At 46.6% G+C, this 22,180-nt stretch overlaps 1 long non-coding RNA gene across 1 annotated transcript in view; it reads left to right on the forward strand.

Annotated features, from left to right (window-relative positions):
- LOC138472947 (uncharacterized) overlaps positions 1-22,180 on the forward strand; it is a 206,626-nt gene that overhangs the window by 140,445 nt on the left and 44,001 nt on the right. Inside the window, exon 3 of the long non-coding RNA XR_011268699.1 lies at positions 11,989-12,071. This is a non-coding gene — a long non-coding RNA (uncharacterized lncRNA). The remainder of the gene's footprint in view (positions 1-11,988; positions 12,072-22,180) is intronic.

Below are 22,180 nucleotides of genomic sequence, written 5' to 3' on the forward strand. Positions count from 1 at the left end.
ATAGTGCACGTAGTCTATTATACTCTATGATGCAAGGAATGTCTGCGCTGACTGCAGTTGCATCAAAATTCACTAGATACTGTCCTTCCAGTGTACGTAGCCGTGACAGTGCTACGTAACTCATGCCTTCTTTAAAGACTGTGCTACCAATATCAATCAATGCTTGATCTAAGGTTAGACCTTGTGATTTATGAATAGTTACTGCATAAGATAGCGACAGAGAAAACTGTTCTCTGTGTACATAAATGTCTTTGAAAAGGAGGAATTGAGCCATTGTGCATCCTATCTTTTTAACTTCTGAAAGTTTGTCAAACTGGATGTTCACAAACTGAATGCTGTTGTCCTGTGCGTATGTCTGGAAGCCGACAACTGTACCAAGTGCTCCATTAACTAAACCTTGCTCTACATCAAGGTTACGCTTTAGCATTACTCTACAGTTCACACATAATGTTCACATTTTCTCCAAACCAGCTGCTGTGTTTGCGATAGAGTTTTCCAAGGTATTTAGTTGTGCTATGCCTTGTTGACACATAGGTATTGTCATACTGTGTATGTCCGGTTTGTCTGTGGCATGAATATCCACTAGTGGTTGTTTTTCTTTTTTCAGCATTGTTGCATTGAATTGTGCACAGTTTGCTAAAGTTGGCATTAAGGACATACAGGTGACATTTTTGTGAGCTAATTGTTCCATGACATCAGTAGCACATGTGTTACCCCCGTACAGCTCATGGATGCATCTAGTATCGAGGGTAGACGGTGCTTCCTTTGATAGTACACCAATCTGTATGTTGCTTAAAATGTTGGCGTAGGTAAGGTCTGCAGACTGACGCATGTTTTGAGCTAGTTCTCTGTATTGGAAATGTTGCCAGAGATTTACATTCCCGATGCTTCCAAGACTTTTACGACACTCTTTGTGTGCTAAGGTTTTGAAGATAGGTTCAGCTTTTTTTTATTTTTTTTATTCAAACGGTTGTTTTATTAGTTCGATCAACAAACTTTTAAAACTTTTATAAAAGATAATTTCTTCATGTTATACAGTTAAAAGTTTTTTTGTTTTTTTTACAAATAGGGAATTTCCATATGCATAAGTTACTTCCTGGTGAACTGTTCCCTTTGCCTACTATAAACAATTTATATACATATGGTTAACAGTCAAAAATCATTTGTTTAATATACATCGTGTGGACGAAGTTTTACCATCTTCCTATTTACATGTATTAGACAGGTCCAAATAGTAGAAAACACCAGTGTTGAAGCTTCATTACATGATTTGAGGATACATTCACAATACAATGAAAGTGCCAGATAATATCATGAAAATCTAACTTCTACTTAAACTTATGTCAGAGGAAAGCCAATTTACTAACAAATATCATCCAAGATTATAGCAACAGATCAATAGGCTTTCCAGAAACAGAAGGTATACAAGTAAGGTGTTAATCTCATCAGCAGCTAGCCTGCCCCTGATTCTTTTGGTACATCTTCTCAAGTGCGTTATTTATGGTTATTAAGAGTCTGCACAAGGCTAATGTAAAGCTCGTTCGAGTCCCCCACATACAGGCTAACCAAAGCCATTCCCTGGTTGCCTCAGTTAGTACACACTCTGTTGCAATTGTTAATGCTCGTGTTGTCTCAAAATATGGACAGAATATAACTAGGTGTTTCAGGGTTTCTTTAGTAGAACCATCATTGCAGAGCCTGCATCCCAACTCCGCTTTTACTCTCCACTGCGGGCTCCAGGCACTAATTCTTTCTAAAGTAAGGGATTGGTTCATTTTGAAACAAAAATAAGTTTCCCTGGCTTTATTGCAGGGAAATTTAATTACATAGGGTTTGTGCGGATGTCTAGGGGAGCAAAAATGAGCTGCTTCCTTATAGCCCGTGAGTTCCGCCATTCTAGTTACCGTTTTACACCAGTCATTCTCTATAATAAGATATTTCACATGATTTGGTCTAAATTCTAAGTCTGCTGGTACAAGTGAAATTTCGTCCAATAAATGGACCATTTGTGAGTGGTAATTCGTGATGGTAGATCGTTCAGACGCGACCATTAGTTGACCCAAATCTTTATACAGACAATAATCTGGTGGGTATAACATTCTGGCGAAATTAGCCAACAGGCACCAATTTCGACGTGCAGATAGGGCAGTAAGACCAAGTTCCTGCCTTATTTCGATGTTTGGAGTGGATTTTGCCAACCGCAAAGCCCCCTTCCACATAGACCTTGTAATTGGTCAAGATAGCTATTGATGTTCACCAGGCACATGTCCAGAACAAATAGGATGACAGACTCTACTTTCAAAATGTAAAATTGAAGTAATGGCAGCAATGAGAATTTGCAAAACTTTACATAGACTATCCGCATTTGTGTGGAAAGGGGAGCCGCTTTCTTTTGTTGTACCTCTTTCCACATTGCCAAAGAGTGGGAATCAGATATAGTATAGCCAAGATAATGAATTTCAGGCACTATGGTTATGGGAAAGTTTTCAATTGTCCAGTTACGGGTGATGTTTTTCCTCTTAAAATTTCTAAATAATACTATATTAGATTTTTCCACATTACATTTTAAGTTGTGGGTAAGGCAGTAAGATGCAAATAGATCTAATTTAGTTTGCATACCTTTGGGCGTACGATCAAATATTACAATATCGTCAGCAAAGGCTAGCCATTGTATTTTTAAATGGCCAAGCCTTGCTGGATAAGAAATCTGGTTATTCCAAATGTCGTTAATGCCACATAAATAGAGATTGAAAAGCGTGGCTGCTAGATTGCATCCTTGCTTAACACCAAGGTCGATCTTTATTGGATGCGTTGTTGCACCTTCGTTATTCACTCTTACCAAATAAGTGGTGTTTGTATGGAGCTTAGATATCAGTTGTATAAAATACTTAGGTATTTTCATAGCAGCCATTTTTTTCCACAGAAGTGATCGTATGACACAATCAAAGGCGGAGGTGAGGTCTATTGAAGCCATGTATAGTGGACCGGAGTCCCTATTTTTGTGTTTAGCTAGCAGATGCGCCATAATTGTAGCATTTAGAGGAGTACCCATCCTTGCGCGGAATCCAGTTTGAAACTTGGACAAGATCTTAAGCTCTCCAATAACCGCTTGTAATTCCCCCAAGAGCAGGCTAGCAAACACTTTAGCAGCAGTGTCAATTAGCGCTATCGGACGAAAATTGCATGGCTCAGACCTTAGTCCTTTTTTTATATATTGGCACAATGATGGAATTTAGCCATGAAGGGGGGTGTCAGCAGTTGTCAGAATGTTATCAAAAAGCTTCTCATAGATCCTAGCCCACGTAGCTGGATGCCGTTTAAGAACACAGGGTGGAATCCCATCTGGGCCCGCTGCTTTTGAATATTTTAAGGAAGTTATCGTGGTTTCAATACTAGACCTATCCCATAGCGAAAAAGAAGAAGTCGCTAAACAGATCCATTTATACTCGATTTCTACAAATGCTGACGGGAGGGCGAATTTTTTTTCGAAATAAGTCCTCCAGGTCTGTGCAGAAATCGATGAGGACTGGTCGGAGGGAAGTGCAGAAGTTCCCGCCCTGAGCAAAGCCCAAGTGGATCGTCTATCCCTATGGCAAAGTGTGCTAAACATTTTCTGATTTTCCTGATTATGGATAAAATGCCTATGATCTCTGCATTTGTTCCGATAGGTGCTCAAAACCCTTTTTTTTTCTATCAGAAAATCCCCCCACGTGGGTGAGGTTTTAAGAATTTGCCGCAGAGCCACCCTCTTTGATCTTTTAGCTTCAAGAATGAAATTGGAATTTTGAGGGGTAGAACCCAGATGGGGGTACAGAGTATACGACCGCAAGGACTTTATTACCTCAGTTGTTATTCTAGATATGACATCAATCTCTCGATTTGGACAATTTCGATGGGAATCAGAACTGTGATGTAAGTTAAGGCGTGCAGAGATCATTTCATTTACCCTATCACAAAGTTTGGTGGCCCATCGAATTGACAGGCCAGGTCGATCCCCTTCTAGGAACCCTTGTTGGTGGTCCTTGAGTAAATGCACAACGTCCAATTGAAGCTTCAGGTGGATCATATAATGGTCACTATACCCAGGATCATATATTTTGATGTTATCGGAGTGGGCCTGCAGACCTCGCGATATGGCAAAATAGTCAATGCAAGTCGATCTGTCCTCTCTCCTCCAAGTATGACACCCATCACTAGTGCAAAAGGGGAGGATGTTGAGTTCCCAGGATTCCAAATACTCTTGCCACAATCTACCTCTATGCCCTGCTTGGTGAATACCCTCACAATTTACAAGGTTAAAATTAGTTTTCATACAATACGCGTTGAAATCCCCTCCTAGTACAATATCACATGTAGGATGTACAGATAGAATTTCGTCAAGTAAAGTGTCCAGCTCTTGGAATGCAATTGTTTGATTTAGCGTTGCTGGATTATGATATAGGCATACCAAGAGAAGAGGAGTTGGCTGAGAACCCTTAAGCATGATTAGTGCGCCCATCATTACACTTGCATTATAAACATCTAGCACCAGTGCATTTAGGTTTGTGTTTAGGCATATTGCAAGACCCCCTTAGGCCTACCACTTGTACCTCGTTTCGCCTTTGTTTGAAGAACAGTGTATCCAGGCAGCAAGAGTTTGTGGGCACACATAATTTCCTGGCATAACATGATATCACATTCCATTCCTAAATGAGGGTTGCTAAACTGTGGGCCTCATTACGACCCAGGCGGTAATCTTCCGTCATTACCGCCATGGCGTAATGAGCATTTACGCCGTGGGCCGATGGCGTAAAGAGCGCCACATTACGACCGATCGCGCACGAGCATTACGCCATGGCGGTAAAGGCCCCTACCGGCATCGTAAAGCGAGCAAGGTGCATTTCCGCCACCGTAAGTAGCGGCCACCGTAATTAGCGGCCACCGTAATTAGCGGCCACCGTAATTTGCGGTGGCCGTAAAAAGCAGGACCGGAAATAGCGTCATCGCGCGGGAACGGGAAACAGCACGTCGGCCATCTTTAAAAACACAATCCATTGCCATCCTACCGAACAACACCAGATCCAACCCTGACACCTGTCCCAACCAATCACCCACCCATCCAACTACCCGAAAATGCCTAAATCTGTTAAGAAGGCATGTGACCGCCAGCGCCAGGAAAGATTCAGCCGGGAGGAACTCTGCATGCTTGCGGAGACCCTGCAAGACAACGCAGCTGTCGTTTTCTCCCCTGAAATGACCAGGACAGCGATAGGGAAAAAGAAGGCCATCTGGGCCCTGGTGGCCGAGCGTGTCAGCAGTGCAGGAAGCGCTGGGACGACCGCCGCATACGGGTCAGAGCGGTCATCTCTGCGAACCGCAACCTTGCAATGGGTACCGGTGGAGGGTCGGAATCCCCACTAAAACTCCAACCGTGGGAGGAGATTTGTGCAACCACGATTGGCATGGAAGCCATTGAAGGCGTCGGAGGGATGGAAAGGGGAGCTCCGACATCAGGCGATGAAGGTAGGTGCCTCAAACAAGACATGCCATAGTCACTGCAGTCCATTCATGTGTAGCACAAGGTTGCCCTAGAGTGTAAATGCAACACATTTCCACACTGCCCGTAGCCACATGCGAGCACCACCCTGTATACACTGCTGGCACCCGCATACCTGCATCCACATTCCACACTAAAAGGGGACAACTTGCATGGCCCTGCCTGAAATCTGCCTCATCTACTGACCAGAATAATGTCTATCATTGTCATTCCAAAGTCCGCAGACCCATCAATAACGCCCTCCCTCCTTTGCTCCACCACAGGCACAGATTCACACCCCGAGGACCAGGACACCCCTGCGACGAAGAGAGCCAAGAAGGCCAATTATACCGTCCCCGCACCCTCGACCTCAGCTGCAGTGAGGCAGACCCCACAACAAGCAGGACCCACTGCAAGCATACCGGACGTCCCACCGGCAAGCACCCCTGTAGTCAGCAGGCCAGCAGCAGCTGCTCCACCTCTACCAAAATTGCCTGCCACAGAAGGCACCGGGTCAGCGGCCAGCAGCAACATGGGTGAGACAGCTGCAATAGCTGCATGTTCAGACTCAGACATTGAGGAGCACGAAGTCAGAAGCCCCACTGACCTACTACATTCCCCCTGTTTGTCAGACGCCAGCCCCCATGAGGATCACACACAGGGGCACACAGAGGTAGAGGAGTGGCCTTCTACCCCATGCCCAGTCCTCAGTCCACAGGAGGGGAGCAGCCCCTCCATCACACCACCAGCACTGGCCATGGGCCAGCAGGGGCAGCAGTTCCTCGAGGACATCACAGAACGGCAGCAACAACTGTCCACGATGCTGGCTGAGCATGCCGCGGAATGTGTGGGGGCTAGGGCAACCATTGAAAAGGCCACAGAGACCCTAAGGGCCGAAGTTGCGCAGAGCACTGCCACCCTGAGGGATGCCATGCAGGCCATGTCCAGGGACATCTGTGCTGAACTTGCCGGCTTGCGTCGTGCGCTCACTGAGCTCACCCACAACCTACAGGACGTGCATGCACGGGGGCAGGCAGGGACATCCTCCACTGCCAGTTCTGCACAGAGCAGCCCCGTCCGACGTTCCGGACGTAACCTGCGCTCCACAGCCAGGGGTGCCCCGGGGGCCGGGAGAGGGGGCTTGTAACAGCCTGTGCCCACTGTCACAGGCATCTGTTGACACCTACATGGGGTGTGTTGGGGTGTGCAGGGGGGAGGGGGTGTGTTGGGGTGTGCAGGGGGGAGGGGGGAGGGGGTGTGTTGGGGTGTGCAGGGGGAGGGGGGAGGGGGTGTGTTGGGGTGTGCAGGGGGGAGGGGGGAGGGGGTGTGTTGGGGTTTGCAGGGGGGAGGGGGGAGGGGGTGTGTTGGGGTGTGCAGGGGGGAGGGGGGAAGGGGTGTGTTGGGGTGTGCAGGGGGGAGGGGGGAGGGGGTGTGTTGGGGTGTGCAGGGGGGAGGGGGTGTGTTGGGGTGTGCAGGGGGGAGGGGGTGTGTTGGGGTGTGCAGGGGGGAGGGGGGAAGGGGTGTGTCACGACGTTTCATAGTTTAAATACACTTTTTTCTTTCCCAAAATGAAATGTGTGGACATTTTCATTGCGTATGTGTGCTTTATTGGTGTACAGTCCACAGTGTGCATGTCCCAGAGACACACAGTGCCCCAAGTGCAGTCTCCATGTGATTCACACCAGCCGTGTGTGCTAGAAGCAGTGGTCGATGATACTTTGGCGCATTGCACGCCCCTCCTGTGCGTCGCCTCCTCCATGGGGTGCCGCCCCATCTGCACCCTCCTCATCCTCATCGTCAGGTGGTTGCAGTTCTGCGTCAGGGGGCAGGGGCACATTCCATCTGACGCACATATTGTGTAGCATGACACATGCCATGACTATCTTTGCCACCTTCTCATGGTGGTACAGGAGTGCCCCAGCAGACCTGCTGAGGCTTCGGAACCGTGCCTTCAATAGGCCGAATGTCTGCTCTATGACCACACGAGTGCGTGTATGTGCACGGTTGAAGTCCTCCTCGTGCTGGTTCTGCGGGTTACGGACTGGTGTAAGGAGCCACCTCTTCAGGAGATAGCCTGCATCACCTGTATGTAGGCGAGAATGTATGTGTCAGTCATGTCGTCTGATCAAGAACATGATGTGCCAACATGGCTTGCATCCAACTGTTACTTTGCCTCACTTCTACATGCACTAATTGATTCACACAATGCAACCAGTATATGCTCATGGCTCCCATGGCCTGTTTTGCATGCCATCACCCAATGTATGCAGAGGGGTTGAGTGCATTGTGAGTGCCCATCCTCTGTCTCCGTTCTCTGTGTTACTCACAGCCAGGTGGAGTATGCATCATTCCCCCCCCTTTCAGCCAGGTGGAGTATGCATCATTCCCCCCCCTTTCAGCCAGGTGGAGTATGCATCATTCCCCCCCCCCTTTCAGCCAGGTGGAGTATGCATCATTCCCCCCCTATCAGCCAGGTGGAGTATGCATCACCCCCCCTTTCAGCCAGGTGGAGTATGCATCATTCCCCCCCCCCTATCAGCCAGGTGGAGTATGCATCATTCCCCCCCCTTTCAGCCAGGTGGAGTATGCATCATTCCCCCCCCCCTATCCTATCAGCCAGGTGGAGTATGCATCACCCCCCCCTTTCAGCCAGGTGGAGTATGCATCATTCCCCCCACCCTATCAGCCAGGTGGAGTATGCATCACCCCCCCCCCTTTCAGCCAGGTGGAGTATGCATCGGTACGTCATTCACCTGCCCACTTCCATGACATTGGACTCACCGAGTAGCCAGGATCTTGGGCCTGCATGTCGCTCCATGTAGCGTGGTATTGTGGAGTTCCTCAGGACCATAGAATCATGGGTTGATCCTGGGAATCGGGCACAACAATGTGTGATGATCTTGTTGGAGTCACAGACCATTTGCACGTTGAATGAGTGGAACTGTTTCCGGTTGCGGTACGGTACTTCCATGGCACGTGGAACCACCAATTCCACATGGGTGCAGTCGATGGCACCAATGCAACCGGGTATGCCGGCTAGTGCATGGAAACCCACTTTGGTGTTTGCAATGTCCTGGGCAGTCCGTGGTAATGAGATGTGGTCATCTGTGTGCTTGAGGAGGGCATCGAGCACTTGGATGAGTGTTCGTGAGACTAATGGTTGTGAATTCCATGCAAGTGCCCCACTGTGTGCTGGTAGGTGCCTGTGGCCAGGAAGTGGAGTACAGACACTACCTTCAGTAGGGGGGGGGGTGGCGGTTGGAGTTTCTATCATGCTGACGATGTCGTTGTGTATCATGTCTACGATGGCGGTGATGGTGTCCCGGTCCAAACGGTACAGGGTGTGGATCTGCTCAGCAGTGAGGTTGAATGGATTGGCTCTGATGCGTGGGATTGGGGGCTGCCTGCGTGGTGGCACTGGCTGTGCTGGTGGGGCTTGCTGGGCCTGCCTTGCCCTCCTTCTCCTCCTGGGTCTCCTCTGTGCTGCCTGTTGTTTTTGTTGCTGTTGTAGCACATGCATTGCTATCAGGTCCTACAGCCCCAACATTGCTAGTCGTATTGGTATCATTGTGGAGTGTGACTGGGTGTGGGAAGGGGTGGGGTGTGCTCTTTTTGTACTTCCTGAGTCTGTATTGCCTTCACCTGTGCTGTTTCTGTGCACCTGTGGCAGCTGCATTCACTTTACATGGCCCTTTACGGTTGGTTCGCGATGGCGTAATTAGCACCATGGCGGTAAGGTACTTAACGGGCTGGGTGATGGCGTTAGGTGCATGTCCGCTTGGGTCGGCATTTGCGTACCTTTCCGCCATGGCGCTAAGTACGGTGTGGCCGGTCGCGTGCGCGCACCCTTAGCGCAGTTAGCGGCAGCGTTAACTACGATGCCGCTAATGGCATCATAGTTAACGGTCACGGGTCATGATCGGACCTGGCGGAAAACGATGGCGGTAACCATTTACCGCCATCGTTTTTCACTTTGCGCCAGGGTCGTAATGAGGCCCCATGACTTCAGATTGCTAAATCTGCATGAATTCCAAGACAGGATAGATAAAGGAGCAGGGTGGTTAGTGGGGAGTATTATTCATGGCTGGATTTAGAGTGTTTTGCAAGGCAGCTAACCATGACCAGTCCTTACTGGTGTTGGATAAGCTTACTAATTGTGCAATAACCTCTGAACTTACCCCACTCTGAGAAGCACCAGGGCCAAATTTGGCAGTTGCGCAGAAGGAGGCGCCAGGGGCGTTTCGTTAAATGAAATAGCATCATCGATTGAATCGAACGGATACGGCATTAGGCCAATAAAATGTAATTCCTCCGTATATTGCAGGAGGAGGTTGGTGATAATGGCCGATTGCACCTTGCACACCATACGATGGTTCTGAATTGGTGGCAAGGTTATCCATTCAATATCATTTGTGTGCAAAGTGCTAAGACCGGGAATGCGGTTAAAGGCTTGCATCAATGCTGAGCGATTCAGGCGCTTTATGCCATTCTTGAACGATATTATTTCCCATCCTATGATGGTAGTGGACTGTTTCGCTGCTTCCCCCAACACTTCAGAGTCCCCCCCAGGCTGTCCCGGAATTGAATCCTGCTGCTTTTGCTTCTCACCTACTCTCTTTGTATCCTCCGAGAGTGTAGGCTTCTTAGCAAAGTCTCGGTCGTTGCCAAGGTGAAATGACTGATAGCATTCATCGTTTCCTGAGACAGCCTCGGCGGCAATCTCCATGTCCATCTCCATCTCACTATTGCGGGATGGCGTCTCAACTACCTTTCCTATTTGGGTGATTTTATTATCTATAGGTTTGAAAAAGTTAGGTAGTTGCGTCTGAGACGATGAGTGTCCTGACTCCTCAATATGGGAATGCGTCTTTTGCTGTTGCAATTGTTTTAGGTTTTTGTTGGGAAGTATTTCCCCAGGGTCCAAATCATTTGCAGGGGTTTTCGATACTGCAGGCTTGAGCAATGGCTTGGCTGCACTGCTCTTCCCAATTTTTATTTTGCTTTTTTCATTTACTTTTACTTGGGGCATCAGTTCCTCTTGGGAAGTTTTAGACGCTTTTTTCCAATCTGCTTTCCTTTTCAAGGCACAGAAGAATAGTCTATTTTCCTTCCTTGAAATAAAGGAACGCTCTGTAGGTTGGGGGGGACTTTCATCATCAGCAGATGGAATGTTAGCAGGAGCAGGGTCGATTTGGCTAGTGGTCTCAAATAGTTTAGTTAGTGCTGAGGGGCTATCCGGATAGAGTACCTGACCACCCTTCGTGGAGGTTAAGGAGAGCCCCACTTTTTCTTCCCCCTGGCCAGGCTGAAGAAAAAATAGCAGCTGTTCCAACTTTTCAGCGTGTGAGGCAACTTCCCTACATAGTTGAGCATGCGTGAGGATATGGCATGTGGTGTCCGGTATTGGAGCGATCAGAGTTTGCGCAAATGATTGAGGGAATGCGTAAGTGACAGCGGGCACATTCATGATGTTGGCTTCATTTACTGGGACATCTAGATCATCTGTTTGGGTAGTCACGGAGCTGTTTGGGGGAGCTTCCATTTTCGACAGTTTCTGTCCCTCTGAGACCTGTCTAAGACTATCCGCAAATATAAAACCCTCTAATTTATTAATTTTTAATAGAATTTCTAGTGTTAATTGAAGGAGATCTCCGAAAACAATGACATGTTTTCCTCCAAGAGTTCTTCGTAGTCTAGTTTTGAGGACCTCTTGCAATCTGAGGTGAATGAAAGCCAACATTAGGTTGGAGACCATGCTCGCCTCATCTATTAGGAGCATTTGAATTTTTTTTTTTGAATTCTGCGTAGCTCCTTAGCCTATTCTGTTGAAAGTTTATAGTACTCTAATAAGTTTTGGTGTTCTACTGGAAGGAGTAGCAATCGGTATAGAGTGACTCTACCTATGTTGTAGGCAGTCAAACCTGTAGGGGTGGTTACAGCAGCTGAAAGGTTGTTGTTTGTTGATTGTTGGAGGTATTTACTGATAATTTTTATTAAGAATGTTTTCCCTGACCCAGCTTCACCACTTACATACAGCAGTACAGGTTTGTAGTTGTAACAGGTGCAAGTTTTACTTTCGTGCTGTATACCATGTTCAATGTTTTCACTTACTTCTAGAAAAATGGTATGCTGCTCATTGTTTAGTTGGGATTTCAGTACAGCCAACTTTTCTGCAGATTGCTCATACTGAAACATGGTGGTGGTTACTTCCGTCATGGCTAATTCTGCCCCATTTGCTATGAGTGGCTGTCCAAGTGGTTCTTGGCTGGCTGTTACAGAAGGTTCACTGCTCTCAGAAGTGTCTACATTTAGTTGTGCTTGAAGTTCTTCTTCTTGTTGGCGTTCATTGTCCAATATGGTTTTGTACCGTGTAAAGTTTTCATCTGTAATTGTACTTTCACTTGCATTGAAAACATCTTCATAGGAGGTGTGGGTGGCTAATACATCTTGTTCTTTTCTCCATTGTTTGAAAGGTTGCAGTAGAGACATGCAGTACAGTTCTTTGTGTTGAAGAGTTTGAAATGACAATTGCATATGATTAATTCGGCTGCATTTGGTAAGTTTCACCAGGCTGCCTTCACAACTTTCCACTCTGTACCTACCTTTTCTCTCATCTGGGTTAATGTTATTTTTGTATGCAAAGTTTTGGGCTATCTGGTACAAGCACAAGGCTTCTAAAGTAACACTCCTGTTCAGGTAGTATGTGTCCAACAAGTTGTTCTTCAAAATGCCCTAGCTGTTGGGATCGATTTTGGCTATTGTAAGTATGATTTCGTACAATTTAAGTACTCTTTTTCTGGATGCGGCAGGACCAAGGCTTAGCCACACTATGTTTTCAGATTTCCTATATAAGGCGGTGCCGGTTAAATGGTCTGCGTCTTCGTAGCAGCCACATTCTCTATGGGACAACATGTTTATGCCAAAGCTGTACAAATTTTGTGCAGGTGTTTTTTCAGATGATATGTCATCCCAGAGGTCTTTGTGCTCTGTTTTCTCTGCTTTAAGTAAGCTGTGACATATCGTGCAACTGCAGTGGAATTGTCTGCAATGTACTGTACATCAACATCAGCATTCCATAGGAGGGCAATTATTGCATTGTAATCATTGATGTACTTTGATGCTTCGCTCCTTTTCATGCAGTATGTCTTCTTAGGAGATTTCCCTTTCACACTGTGTCGAACCGAAGACATGAAGCTGTTTACTTGCCCTGTTGTTGTAACTGGTCTAGGGAAACCAAAGCGGCATTTGGTGTAGTATTTGCCTCTGTTCTTATATTTGCGTTGACAATACTTGCCACAATTGTGTCTTTGGAATTGCAATATTTGTGCGTGTAGGTCACAATGGGCCTCATTACGAGTCCGGCGGTAACCGTGCCTGAAATTCCGGCAGGTTACCGCCGGACTTGTATTACCATTCCGCCTCTGTGATTCCCGGAATTACCGGGGCATTACAACCCCAGTGACCCGGGAATTCCGGAGGCAGAATTTAGTAAATCCCCATTCCCATTGAGTCCCATAGGACTCAATGGGAATGGGGAAGTAGAAACACCGGCACCATCTCATGATGGTGCCGGTGTTTCCACGTCCGCCTGCAGGCGGGTGGTGTTAAACCCGCCAGGTCAGACCTGGCTGGAATGACACCTCCGCCTGCAGTACTCGAGATCACCCGGTACGGAAACAACGGTGATGGCGGATTTACCGCCACCGCTATTTCCATACCGGGTGACTCATAATGAGGCCCTATGTGTACTTTCAAAAGGGATTTTAAAGTGACATATTTGTGAATGAACTGCCAAAACAGTTTCATCACTCTACTCACCAAATTTAGGAGCATGTTTAATCCACAAAAGCATGTGGATGTGTGGTGCTCCTCTGGCTTGATATTCTTTTCTCCAAAAGAAGTGTTCCACTACTCCAAGGGGAGGAAGTGCTTTATTGCAAATGAAGAGCAGCATGCCAAGGTAGAGATGATGGAAGTACCGTGAAACATTTACTGGATCAAGAGAGCAAAGTTCTCCTGGTGTTTTCATGTCTACACCTGTTTTTTTTTTGTTTGCTATGTGTAGGAAAGTGTGCAAGTCTTCCCATGCATATTCTGCACAACTTAAAGTGACAAACCATGTGGGTGACCCAAGGTTGCGTAGCATACACCGTACATCTGCGTGCCGTCGGAACCAGCACTCTTTCGTACCACTCATGTTTGCCAAGAGATTTGTAATACTTGACTGTAAAACTTCATCCTTCTCTTGCACCTTTTGAAGTAGCTGTGTAGCAGACATGTTTTGAAAATGGGAACCTGTTTTCAATGCGTGGGCAACTCCATAACATAGATTTGCCAGTTCACTTTCAAAGAGGAGGTGGAATATGTACTCCACATTCTGTCTAAATCTAGGGTCTCCAGAATACATTCGAAAACAGCGGTATTCTGATGCTGTTATTTGTGTGAATCTTTCATCTTATCTTCGACCTTTTCCAGTCGGGAAGAGTAGAGGAAAGGCTTGTGCTTCTACACTTTTTTCCCATATACTGATTGGCGCTCCTTTGGCTTGCCGCTTTTGATATGTTTCTAGTGCATCGTCTATGGTGTCTTTGGAGTGCAGTGGGTGAATTGTAAAGTGGTCTAAAATATTGGAGGCTTCACTAGGATCTAGACATTCAAATTGGCCAGTTATTGAGGAGTCCTGAATTATTTCGGTTGTTTCTCTCAGGTTTTCTTCAACGCTTATTTCATTGTAGTATTCATTGTTTTGTTTAAGGTATTGCAAGGCTTCCTTAACTTTGCTTAAATCCACTAGTTGCTGCCAATTTCTTTTGTCTTTTGCAGGTACACCATTTACCAGGATAATCAAAGATTCTTCTATTGGCCTTTGCACTCGTAGAGTGTCTACATTTTCTTTGAGATCTAATGGTAAATAAACTACTTTCCCACGAATGCCTCTCAGTAATTCGGTGGGAGGCAATTTTGCAGTTTTCTGGTGAAGTCATATTATTGCTTAAAATGGGTGCACTGTTTGGATTATAATGCTCTCATACAAATTAAGCTGCTGCAGTGCGTTTGGCAGTGGAAATACTTCCAAATTATTACTGATTGCCCGTGAATGCCTTTGGTTATTGTCAAGTGTTGCAGTGCAGTATGTGCACACTATGGTGGTGTTTGTAATTTCGTATTTGTTTTCAGCTATAAGGTACAGAGCTGATTGAAAGCATTGGGATTCCTCATTGCCTTCTATTTTCTGCATTATATCTATAGTTTTGGTGCTCTTTCTATAGAAAGTTCTTCTACAACACACTTGGTTTGGCATTTCAGCAGATGTGCTTTAGAACTTTTGTATTTCTTTTCTGTATGTGTGAAATAAAAAGTTTATAGCTGCAATGTTGTCAGTACTGTTGTTTGAACATGCTAGAGTTGGTAAGTGCTCTTCAGTTCCACGCTATTTCCTTTGGATGTGCTCTATTTCTTCGAGGACTTGTTTGGCTGTACTGTGTAGGAAAATATCATTTAAATGTTGCAGTGCTAAAGCTGGACTTTTTGAATAGTACAGTTTGTAAACTAGAGTTCTGACTGTTGAATGGTGGGTTGCTAACATTTTGATATGGTGGAAGGTGCTTTTGCAGTCAGGTCCAGAAATACAGGTTAAGGAATGTCCTTGTACTACTGTGTAGTTTGCGCAATGGACAGGAGTCCATAGTTTGTAGTATTTTTATTTTTATTTTCTCCTTCTCTTTAACATACTGATTGAGGAATTGTTGCAAAGATTTGATTAAGCATTGGCAAACGTTACACATTGATGTGCAAGGCCATTTGTAGGTGAGGTGTGTTGGTTTGGTGGAATGGAGAGTGACATCTAAGTTTGATGGGGATATTTTTGAAAGCAGTGTTTCTTCTTCCATTATGATATTGTGTATCTTTTCATACCCTCGTCCACTCCGATGAAAGGCAAATTGGTTTGTTTGTTCTTGTTTGTATGATTCTTCGTTGAAGTATGGCTCTGTGTTGGTGGTGTGACTCCACTCACCTGTACATATGTGGCCAAAGGTATTGATGCTGATATTGCGTTTGTTTCGAAGTAGTGCTTGCAATTTACCAATTAATGTTGTTAGTGGTTTCATTCTATTCAAAATTACTATAAACAATTTCCATTTCACGATCATTGCACTGTGTACAAGAGCTTCCAGGTTGACTTTTCTGTGGTAGGTTTTGAGGGTTGAGCGTGATTTCTGCCCTCTATTTATAAGGTTTTGAAGGACTCTGTGGTGGAACATTTTTTTTTAAATTAATAATTTTGGAATGCTTGCTTGTGATTACATTGCCATTTGTACGTGCTCTGTTAGCAGTAGTGCGCGTTGCACTGTTTTTAGTGCTTTTTTTTCATTTTTTCATTCTCACATTTTGACAGATGAACTACACTGTCTTTACTGGTACATGCATCAGTTTTCCTTAATGACTGGATTAGCTCTTCTCTTTCAACTTCTGCTTGCAGTGGATGGCTACTTTCTATGTTTTTAGGTTACGTGGCTCTATTTCTGCATTGCTTTCTACAGAGTTGCATTTTGGTAGGCATTGGTTAGTAGCTGTTGGCGAAGAAAGGGAAGTGTGGGTGTGCAGATTTTCAAATGTATATTGTGCAATGTGCATGAGTGGGTCAATAGGAGTATAGGCATATAAATGGGAGTGGGTTAATGTGTAATGGCTTCTAACTTTTAGTTGGGGACAGTATCTTACTATGTGGGGATTAGTCTAATGGTGGCGACATAATAAATACTGAGCAACTGTAGAGGTATCATGAGTAACAATGAAGTACATACTGGTGGATTGCCACAAATCTATATGCTACAATACAACAATAGTACACTCTTCTAGTAAGACTATGATGGTATTGTACTTACTCTGTTGCTTGGTGAGAGTAGGTTTATTGCAGGTTGTATTTCGAAATGCACAGGCCAGTGGCTTTCTGGAGAGAGGTGGGTACTGCTCCTGTATAAGAAGATGGTAAGAAAATATGTTGGCTAATGGCATAGTGCTTACATTTGTACAATACATTCTTTAAAATTATAGGGGGATGTCTTGGCATGGAGAGAAAGTGTGTGTGTGTATAAATGGATGGATTACGATATGAATGGGGACTTGGGAGCATAAGCATGTTTGTTAAGGGGTAGGTGAGTTATTTGGGAGTGTATTGTATGACGTCTTATTGAACACGTGTGTGTATTAGTGTAGGACAATTTACTTTCAAAACGGAGTACTTCGCATTGTGGAAGGATGACAAAATGGTGCAGAAAGATGTACAGAGTGCAAAGCAGAATGTTATTGTGTGTGCATTTGCATGTACTTCGCTGCATATATATGCTTGCTATATGAGTGGAGCCATTGTTTCCGGTCTTTAATTTCCTTATGTGGATTTATGAATGTTAATGTTGTCAATGCACACATACATTTTTTTCTTTTTTAAGTAATGTAATCTATGAAGTGTGACAGGTAAGTGGCAGGAAATTGTTGTTTTGTATGCAGTGAATGCACTTGACTTAGTTTGGTGGGATAAGCTGACTGATCCTTTTGTGTGCGATTTTTACAAATTTGATAGGAGGGGCGTTAATGGGGGAAAGCATCGTAAAATTGACGGAACAAAAGAACAGAGTAACCGTTTGCATATAACAATGGCTTCTATGGCCAAATGGCAACTTTGCCACCACCTACCACTGTAGGAGCCATTTCATGGTAAGTGATGGGAGAAATAACAATTTAGAGTACGTTATGGAGATTCAGTGCCAGGTACCCTGTTGCTACGAGCTTATAACACAGTTGCAAACGCACTTTACAAAAAGTAGTAATACCTACAAGGCATGGTGATGGGTAGCAATGCCGATGTATGTGGATGCAGAACTCGTAGATCATTTTACAGTACTTTCACGTGCAGGTGCTTTTGATTTACAGGGCACTTGAACTCTGCATGTTTAACAGTTGATATGTGTTAAGGAAAGCGTCTTGTGGGCGCTGAATACCTGAACCTCCGGTTGTCGATCGTGGTGAGGTCGCCAGGCTGTCCGACTGATGAATGCAGAAGGTGTGACGCGAGAAACCGGCAGACCCCCCACCCTGGAATCAACAGGGTCAGGAGTGGACCGGCTCCCAACGCCACGAATGCGCACTTCCCTGATTTTCATGACGTCGGGACAGTGCAAGCACTGTCAGGGAAGGCGGGTCTTGATACAATGATGACTGTCCACAGCTTAATACTTCAGCAATGACTCCAAGAAATGGCAGCTGGCAAAAGGCTGAAGCTTGAGATGATTGTCCACAGCAGAGTGCTGCAAAGGCTCCTGGAAATGGCAGCAGGCAAAAGGCAGAACAGGGATGATTGTCCACAGCAGAGTGCTGCAAAGGCTCCTGGAAATGGCAGCAGGCAAAAGGCAGAACAGAGCCAGAAGCAATGGCTGAGAGGAACAGGGCAGGACTGAACCCAAGGCTGCCTAAGAAGGGACCCAAGGAGACTAGGGGAACCCAGGGGGAACCAAGAGGGGAAGAACCAACCCCCATGGGAACCAGCAAGGAAAACCAGGGAGAAGGCAAGAAAACAGGCAAAAGTAGGTAGGTGCAGCTACAGGAAGCTGCGGGGGCGACAACGCGATCTGGGAGCAAACCGTGTTGAGATGCGGTGAGTTTCAAGACACAGGCCCTTAAATAGGGCCGGCAGCACCCGGGAGGCTTGGAATGCAAGCCGTGCTGTCCCCGGGTGCTGCGGTGCCCAAAACGAGGCTTGGGAAGCAAGCTTGCGGCTTCCCAAGCACTCTGTGGACGGCGCATGCGCGAAGGGCGAAACATGGCCTTCCGCACATGCGCGAGTCCAGAGGCACGGGAAACCCGGAAGCGACAAGTGCCGAAAAAGGCAGCGGTACCCCCAGGCGATATCGGGGATAGAAGTGCCAGGATGGGGCGCGCCGGGACCGACAGGTGCGCCCCCTGCCCCAGGTAAGTGATGTGGTAACACTATGTCCCCTCCCAGGAAGGCCAGGTGCCCCAGGTTTCCAAGGAAAACGGCGATAGAATTCACAGACCAGACGGGGAGCATGCACATAACTACGTGGTTCCCAAGTGCGATCACAGGCAGGGTAGCCCTTCCAGTCCACTAAGTACTGGAGAACCCCCCCGTCTTATGCGCGAATCGCAAATCTCCTGCACTTCAAATTCTGGGGTACCCCGGACAACAACTGATGCAGGACGAGGGGAGGACCGCCCAAAAGTGTCAACCACGTATGGCTTTAAAAGGGAAATGTGGAAGACAGGATGTACCCGCCAGGACTGAGGCAACTGTAAACGAAGCGCTACTGATGATAAACGCCTAGTAATCTTGACCGGGCCAAAGTAGCAGGGAGCCAACTTGGTAGGTAGATTACGCACTGGTAGATTCTTGGAGGACAACCAAACCAAATCCCCCACCTGGAAAGCGGGTTCTTGGTTTCGCCCTTTATCAGCCCGTTGCTTCATGCGTTCCTGTGCCTCTGCCAGGGTTCTGCGTGCCAAGGAGTGCTGATCTTGGATGGTAGTGACAAGACGATCAGCAGAAGGAACCGCACTAGATAGCACGGGACAAAAAGGTACCAGCCTAGGATGTTGACCAGAAGAACAAAAAAACGGACTCAGACCGGTAGCAGAATGAACCGTGTTGTTATAGGAAACTTCAGCCAAAACCAGATGCGTCTTCCAGTTAGATTGGGTGGTATTGGCAAAACACTGAAGGTACTGTTCCAGAGTCTGGTTAGTTCTTTCAGTCTGGCCGTTAGTGTGAGTATGATAACCCGAGCTAAGTGCTCGGTGAATGCCGAGATGACCACACAATTGGCGCCAGAAAGATGACAAGAACTGGGATCCACGGTCGGATATGATCTTTTCCGGTAATCCATGTAACCTGTACACATCCTGAAGAAATGCCAAAGCCATCTGAGATGCAGTGGGTATCCTAGGAAATGGAATGAAATGGGCCGCTTTAGTAAAGCAGTCCACAACAACCATGATACAGGTATATCCTTCCGATGGGGGAAGTTCAACAATGAAATCGACCGCACCGGTGTGCCACGGTTAAGGAGGTATCTCCTTGGGATGAAGCAACCCCAGTGGTCTCTTACTAAGTGTCTTAGCCTTGGCACACACAGGACAGCTCTTGACATACCGGTCAACCTCATCGGCCCATCCTGGCCACCAGAACTGTCTGGATATTAATTCTCGGGTGGCTCTTACCCCACGATGTCCACCCACTCGGGAATCATGGAACCCATGAAGTACAAGAGTTCGAAGAGAAGTTGTGGGGATATATAACCTGTTCCGATAGAAAAGCAACCCATTACGTTCAGTGATCTGAGATTGCCTCAGGAGGCTTTGCCGAGCTGGATCAGATATTGTGTCCTGTAGAATTGTCTGGAGATGAGGTGAAAGTGTGAATAGAAAATGCTTTGGAGATATTAGTGGCATATCCTTACATTCACTTCTTACGTCTTCTTCCAAAGACCGGGATAAAGCGTCGGCTTTTACGTTCTGAGCACTGGGAATTTACGTAATATGAAAATCATAGTGGGAGAAGAAGAAGGCCCATCGGGCTTGACAAAAGGTTTGGCACTGAAGAGACCGCAAATGCTGTAAATTACGGTGATCAGTACGTACTTCCACAGAATGCCGTCCCCAAGAAGATGATGCCTCCATTCTTCAAACGCAGCTTTTATGGCCAACAGCTCCTTTTCAATTACTGCTTAATTCCGTTCACTAGAAGTGAGCTTACGGGAGAAATATGCCACAGGGTGTTCCATGTCCGTTCCGGATTCCTTCTGCAGGAGAACGGCACCAACAGCAAAATCGGAAGCGTCTGCTGTTACGCTCAACTGATTCCCACGGGGGCGTCGATCTGGACTGGCCCGCTGTTGCTTCCACCAGAGTAACACGTAGAGCCGAGATGACAGACTGGACAGACCCACTTAGCTTCGTTTGTTGGACTCGTACGAATATCTTTCTGCAATGGAGAAAGGGAATTAACCTCCCGTAATCTGAGCGTTAACACGCCTTCCCACTCCCCTTGTCTGCCCACAGAACACTCCTGAAGTTCCCTCCTAATCTCACCTGAAGATTTGGAAAGATGAGCTCTCCATCCTGCGTCGGGCGCAGGGGCGCGTAGACGACCAGTTACTTCACTGGCGTGGAGGAATTGGTGAGTTCCAGTATTGATTCTAAGTCCAATTGTTCGTAAGAGTTCAAAAGTCTGATCTTCACTCTGCCAGATTCCTTGCAGGTTGTGGATTTAAACCACCAGAAGAGTTCCAAGTGGTAATTGGTAAGATCCTGGTAGGTCTATTGTGGTTCTCCCCTTTGGGGCCGGGGTACAGCGATGATGTAGAATTAACTGCGCCGACCCGAAATGAGGTGAGTACCCCCCCTGTGGTTATCAGGTAATTCTTTGGGGGTGGTTTGTATTGCCCTTGCTCACCTATCTGTTCTTGTCTCCCCCAGGTGTTGAAGAATGGCCTGGAGATGCTCGATTCGCAATGTAGTAAAGGAATGCAGCCTCGGTTGGTGAGTTCAGCGCGGCGCTGCGAGGTGCGTGGCAATGCACCTGAGAAGGCTTCTCTCTTTCAGATCGATGATGTGCTGGATCAAGGATTCAGGTAAGGGTTTTGTTCTGATCTCTTCTCCTTCTCCTTTTCTTGTTCCAGGAGTTCCAGGGCTGAAGCGGGCGTGGCTGAAGACTGGAGCTGCTGAAGACACGGTGAGCGTTACGCTGCAGCAAAGAGAATAACGCGAACCACGTGTGGCTGTCCGGGTGTGGCTTAAATAGCCTTGGAAGAAGTCCCAGGTAAGTATTCTTCCACAGCCCCACCCGAGAGGAAAGGAGTCCCTGAGGTAAAGTAGTCCCTTTAAGCGTCATTTGGCTTGTGGCTTTGTGCAGCATGGTCTGCATCAGGTAGGTATGCAGCATGGTCTGCAACAGGTAAGATTTCTGTAATGAGCCTGGCGCCCATGGCGCCAGGACTGACTTTATTCTTATGAGCCTGGCGCCGTAGGCGCCAGGACTGTAGCCAAAGAGGCCCTAACTGGGGTTTTTGGGCATGCTTCAAGTGGTATGATGCCTGCTTCCGGGGTTGCTGGGCCTGTTCTGGCTTTCCGTGGGCAGGCATCGTGACAGCACTCCCCCTCAAGGCCCCTCCTAAAGCTGTTCTCCCTCTCGGCCTTGGTTTGTCTGGAAGTTCTTGGTGGAACCTTTTCACTAATTGAGGTGCATGCACATGGTCACTAGGCTCCCAAGATCTTTCTTGTGGACCATACCCTTTCCAATCAATGAGATAGAAGAGTTTTGATCTCACCCTTTTAGAGTCCAAAATATTCTTGACTTCGAATTCGTGTTCCCCGTCTATGAGGATAGGTTCGGGTGGGGTGGTTAGTCTAGTTCCTGGTTGCACAGGCTTCAAAAGAGACATGTGAAAAACAGGATGAACACACATATGACCAGGCAGGTCCAACTTGACGGCCACTGGGTTAATAATAGCCTTAATAGAATAAGGTCCCAAGTACCTGGGGTTAAAAGTCCGTGTTCCCTTGAGTGGTAAGTACTTGGTGGCTAACCATACTTGGTCCCCTACTTGGTATTGCGGTGCTTCACTCCTGTGTTGATCAGCATCCTTCTTGTAT

Source organism: Ambystoma mexicanum, chromosome 8, assembly GCF_040938575.1.
Source record: "Ambystoma mexicanum isolate Mex_15411 chromosome 8, UKY_AmexF1_1, whole genome shotgun sequence".
Taxonomy (NCBI): Eukaryota; Metazoa; Chordata; class Amphibia; order Caudata; family Ambystomatidae; genus Ambystoma; species Ambystoma mexicanum.